The following is a 6000-nucleotide window of genomic DNA, read 5'->3' as shown; positions in this document are numbered from 1 at the left end:
TCATTATTAAAATAATAGAGGAGTAAATAGATTAGAGGTGGGATTGTTTTAGCTGACAACATTTGAAGGCTAGACTCAGGAACAGTAGGGGACAAAAGTAAGGACACCATTTTAAACACCGCAAAAAGAAAAGGAGTACTTGTGGCACCTTAGAGACTAACCAATTTATTTGAGCATAAGCTTTCGTGGGCTACAGCCCACTTCATTGGATGCTAATGAAAGCTTATGCTCAAATAAATTGGTTAGTCTCTAAGGTGGCACAAGTACTCCTTTTCTTTTTGCGGATACAGACTAACCCGGCTGCTACTCTGAAACCTTTTAAACACCATTAATATATCGGTGCAGGAGAGTTTTCCTGAGGCACAGAAAGAAAAAGTGATACTTTTCTAAAATAAAGAAAACTAAGGGAGTGTGCCTCCTAAATGGGGACGGTTGGCAGGTCTGGATCATTGCACTGAAAGCAATCCACCTCTGAACACAGGAGATAGTTACATTTGAATTGCCATTTGGGGCCAGACTCTGCCACCTTTACTTATGTTAAGTAGTACTTGTCTCAGTGAAGAGTCCCACTGAAAGTAGAATGAAGCTACTCTCTGGCAGCCTGATCCTGCCCATTGAAGTCAATGGCAAAGCTTCCAGTGACTTAAATGGTGCAGAATCAAGCCCTGAAAGCCAGGTTGTGCCACCCTTATTCATGCTAAGTATCATCATATATCATGAACAGTCCTACTGATTTCAGTGGACCGCTCATGGCGTACAGCACTATTCGACACAGGAGCAGGTGACAGCACCTGGCTGTATGTAAATGGACCACCCATACTACTCCTGTTTTTCAACTGACTTTTAGGTATAAGTTATGTAAGAATGCATATTTATAAAACAGGATGTTTAAAAGGATTTAAGATGGGAACGATGCCTCAATCCAGTATGCTGCACTGGCACATGGGAGACTGGCTAAAATAATCCCCTAAATCCTGGTCTCTCAGAATCCCTGTGCCAGCAAAGGCTAGGAATGCTGCAGATGCACACGCCTAACTTGAAGGGGAGAGAATGCCTTCTGCCACTTAAAGTCCGCTCGCATATCCTTGGGCTGAGCAGATTATTTACACAGAGTTTCTGCCCCACCCAGGGATAAAGATACCGGAAGTGCGGAATTGAATTTGGCCCTCCACCTCCGTTTGCATCACGCCACTAGCCTGACCATGATTGCTTCTGCTGGCTGCATAGATAGAAATGTTGGTTTTTATTTGGTAAATGGATTTGGTAGATAACACTAAAGGATGAAGCATGGGAGAGGGAGATACTTTCTCTGCCTTTTTGACTCCCTCCCACCCCCAATTTTCCTAGTGTTACTTTTTCTCACTTTAACATTTTATTGACTCCCCACTTTCTCACACATTTTTTGGCCCCCCACCCCCAACTTTCTCCAGTAAAACCAGATCTATGTAGGGCCCTTTGTTAGAATCATCCTCTGGCTCTCACTCCATTTTCTGTCTGGACTGCCTGCTTAGTCTGTGACCTCCTCTTAGGAAGTGTGCGTGTTTTTGTGCCTTATTTAGCACTCAGCACCCTATCCTGCTGGCAGATTAATCTACTTAAATGATAAATTTAATCTATTTAAATTATAAATAGATCATATTTCATTTTACTCTTGTATGAGAAATTGTACTTGCTGGGGAAAAAGATGTCTTTTCTGTTCACTTGTTAGGTCCCACAGGCAATTGCTTCTAAAAGCTTTTCAGATAAGGAGTCTAAACTGACAGGTTTCAGAGTAGCAGCCGTGTTAGTCTGTATCTGGAAAAAGAAAAGGAGGACTTGTGGCATCTTCGAGACGAACCAATTTATTTGAGCATGAGCTTTCGTGAGCTACAGCTCGCTTCGTCAGATGCACAGTGTGTATGGTAACACCCACCGTTTCATGTTCTCTGTGTATATAAAATCCCCCTACTGTGTTTTCCGCGGCATGCATCCGATGAAGTGGGCTGTAGCCCACGAAAGCTCATGCTCAGGTAAATGGGTTAGTCTCTAAGGTGCCACAAGTCCTCCCGTTCTTTTTCTGGAGTCTAAACTGTGGCTGGCAAGTGTAAGTTCAATGTCATACTGCTGGCGTCACCAGTCTTTTCCTTTCGAACATGAACTGATGAAAGCTTGTAATACACTCACACAACCCCTCTGAAATATCTTCGCATTTTGAAATTTCTGTGGACTTTAAAGCAACAAAACAGAAGAGGAATGAGGAACTGTGTCTTCTTACGTGATGTTGACTTCAGTGAGTCCTAACGTGCTGCTTAACTACTGTACTTAAGCATATGTTTAACTGCTTTGCTGAACTGGGGCCTCAATGCCATATTATCAGTCTTGTGTGGCAGAGAATATATTTCCAGGAAGGAGGAAACTTTTGGGGTAAGAGTTTTTATAGTCCATCTTGTGGATATCCCCAAATTTTTAAAGCCTAACTTTTTGGGCTGGATGAGCCATAGGAAATGGAACCTGTTTTAAAGTTAGGTAGCTGACCATAAGGGATACATTATGCCAAGTTCTGATCTCACACCACTGTACCCCATTAACCTCAATAGGGGCGTATAGGCATACTCTAGTATGAATTTAGCACATTGGGTATAGCTGACCTTGGGTGATATATTCCTCTCCTTGTTCAGCTTTATCCTTTGGACTTCCATCAAAAAGTGCCGAGGAATGATCATTCATATGCCATTTCTCAGCACTGGTGATATAGTTTTGGGAAAATCTTCCATTTTCATAAATAATATACATCTCAAAGCGCTTCCAATAATGAAGACACATACCGTTTAGGGAGAGCAATTCAAATGCAATAAGACACGCAGCAAGCTCATTATACTGATCGAATCAGATCAGTGACACACAGCATTAATCCAATCATAATCCATAGAAGGCTGTAGAATCCCCAATAATTCCACATACCCTAATATTACAGCACAGGAAGATAGAGTTAAAGTTCCATTTTTAAGACTTATGATGGTATTGCTAATCTATCCATTAATTATAATTTTAGAGAATTAATATTAACTGAGAAAGTCACACTGAGACACTGAGAATTTCTAAACTCTTGCATCTTTAAATTTAATAAGTAGGACATTCTTTCACAGCTGTTCTGTAATTTAGCAACCTTAACTTAAAATTTACCAGGGAGTTTTATTTTGGAATCCATAAGAGGAGTTATATTGGAAGCCTGTCCTGTGTAACCTGGGATTTGAAGTGTGTTTATGTAGTTGGTGCCTCTGTCCTCTCACCCTGCTGGTTGAAGAACTCTGTCTCTGTTAGCAATTTTTTCACTTCAGTGGTTTGACTTATCTCATGAGTGTGAAGGTTTCATTTCAGATGTAGAGAACTTCTTCACTTGTTTGCATTAGGTTTCCTTTCTGTCTCAAGCCTAATCTTTGTGGTGGGGGTGAGGGCTTGCTGCACATGTAAACAAGCTAGTCACTGCTAGGGCAAATTACATATCCTAGTATTTTAAATGTTGCACTTACTATGGGTCTGATCTAAAGCCTGTTGAAATCAACTGAAAGACTCTCATTCACTTCAGTAGGTTTTGGATCACGCCCTATGACAGGAAAACTTCTAATATGTTTCCTTTTATTTTTAAGAATTATGAATAAATGTTTTCAGCCATAATTCAATCATGCTGTTATACAGAATGCCTGGTCTAAGAACCAGCTTTGAAATACTAGATGTTTTCAAACCGGCAGGCTCAAATTTCAGGAGGGTTATGTCAAGCCTTCATCCTCCCAAGATAGATCATGAAGTACTGTTACGAAGTTTGTGGGTGTTTCACTTAAAAACAGAGGTTCTCTGATTAAAGATCTGATGGCACTTTTCATAAAAAAATAAGGACAAGGGCTAGCTAGTGTCTTTGGCCAAGAGTTTCCTTTGACACACTGGTATGTGCTGGATGGTTTTTACACTTTATCCCAGGTAGCAGCTTTTCAGTGATGCTGTATTGAGGTAGTGTGTAAAGTGCTTGGAGATCCAATATGCAGGTTTAATATTAACTGAATATTGAACATAAGCAATAAGACATGGTAGTTATACACACACACACATACAAAATTACATTAAAAGAATATTAATAAGGTGGTATGCAGTGTTGTTGTGGCTGTGTCAATCCCAGGATGGCACAGCCGCGTCATTGTAAGATGCGCTGTGTGGCTGCTCTTTATCGCCTCTCCCGGTGAGAAAATAAAACCATCTCCAATGGGGGCAGTAGCTTTGTCACCAGGAGCGCGGCTCCCCCCGACAAAACGCTGTCCACACAGGCGCTTTTCGTCGCTAACATTTTGTCATTCAGGGAGGTGTTTTTTCACACCTCTGAGTGACAACAGTGCCAGTGTAGATATAGCCTAAGAGAGACAAGGTGGTGAGGTAATATCTTTTATTGGACCAACTTCTGGGCATATACAGAGCTCAGCTTCAAGTCTGGGAAATTTACGAAGGCTATGGCCACACTACAGCTTAAGTTGACACAAGTTATATTGTTCAGTGGTGTGAATTAGCCACCCCCTGAGTGATATAACTTATGCTGACTTAAGCGCTGGTGTGGAGAGCTTCTCCCACTGACATAGTAGCCGCCACTCACTGGGGATGGATTAATTAAGTCGACAGGAGAGATCTCTCCTGTCAGATTAGATGAGGCAGCTGCGCTGCTGTAAGCTGTCTAGTGTAGCCATAGCCTAAGGTTTGGTCTACACGAACAACTTATATCGGTATAAATACGTTGCTCAGGGGTGTGGGAAATACACACCCCGGACGATGCAGTTATACCGACCTAACTCCCAGTGTAGACAGTGCTATGTTGATGAGAGGGCTTCTCCTGTCAACATTGCTACCTCCTCTCTGGGAGGTGGAGTATCTATGCCGACAGGAGAAGCCAGAAAGATTCAGGAAAGATTTCTTTCAGGGCTAGGTCCTGAACCCCCTCTTCTGACCTTCAAACAACCCCACAACCTCTTCAGCCTCATCATCAGAGGCAAGCTCCGCACAGACCAGGACACACCAACTCAAAAAGCACCGGACCCTTCCAGAACAACAGATGCAAAATCTGCAGACATATCTCCACTGCTACAATGATCAACACTACCTCCACCCTGAACTGACCTTTGAAGATCCTTGGGTCCTACACATGCCTATCTCAACATGTGGTGTGTACCTCCTCCACTGCACTAACTGCCCCAATAGCAACTGTGTGCATGAAACCAGCCAGCCAATCACTGTGCTCTCGAATGAACTCACACAGGAAAAAAAGACAAAACCCCCAAATCACAAAGTGATCACTCTATATCGGACCTATCAGTCCTCATCCGCAAAGGAAACCTGCACAACACTGTCAAAACATGAGTCTGGGAGCTCAAATTCACACCTTTGCTAGATACTAAAAATCATGACCTAAGTAGAGACACTAGATTTATGCCTTGTTCCTATAATCCTTATGACTGGAGGGGTGTTAACGGGCCACTTCACTTTGAATGGTCCCTTGAAATACGTGTTAACTACTTTTGCTAAACAATCTGTTCCACCTTGTATTTAGCTGTAACACCCTGAGTATTTTCCCAAACCTGAGCAGCTCAGGGGAAGCTTGAAAGCTCTCACCAACAGAAATTGGTCCAATAAAAGATATTACCTCACCCACCTTGGCTCTCTATTATTAAGGTTGCAAAGTCAAGCACTCGAAACGTAGGAAACACCAGGATTAAGGTCGCCTATGCAACCTTAATTTGGTCCCCTTGTGCATATGCATTATGATACAATCTTTAGCTATATGATTACATACTGTTTTTTCCACAGGACCCTTGCCTCATTCAGTCCACAGGATAGATGAAGCTATTCAATATTTTGTTTTCTCATTGTTCAATGTATGGCCACAGGCCTTATTTACTGCACACTATTCAAACTGTGCTCTGAATACAGAATTATTAATTTCCTCATGAACTTTGCTCTGCCATTTATCACAATAGTATGTGAGTG

Source organism: Lepidochelys olivacea, assembly GCF_965140295.1.
Source record: "Lepidochelys olivacea isolate rLepOli2 genome assembly, chromosome: 1".
NCBI classification, from domain to species: domain Eukaryota; kingdom Metazoa; phylum Chordata; order Testudines; family Cheloniidae; genus Lepidochelys; species Lepidochelys olivacea.
This window is presented reverse-complemented; position numbering follows the sequence as displayed.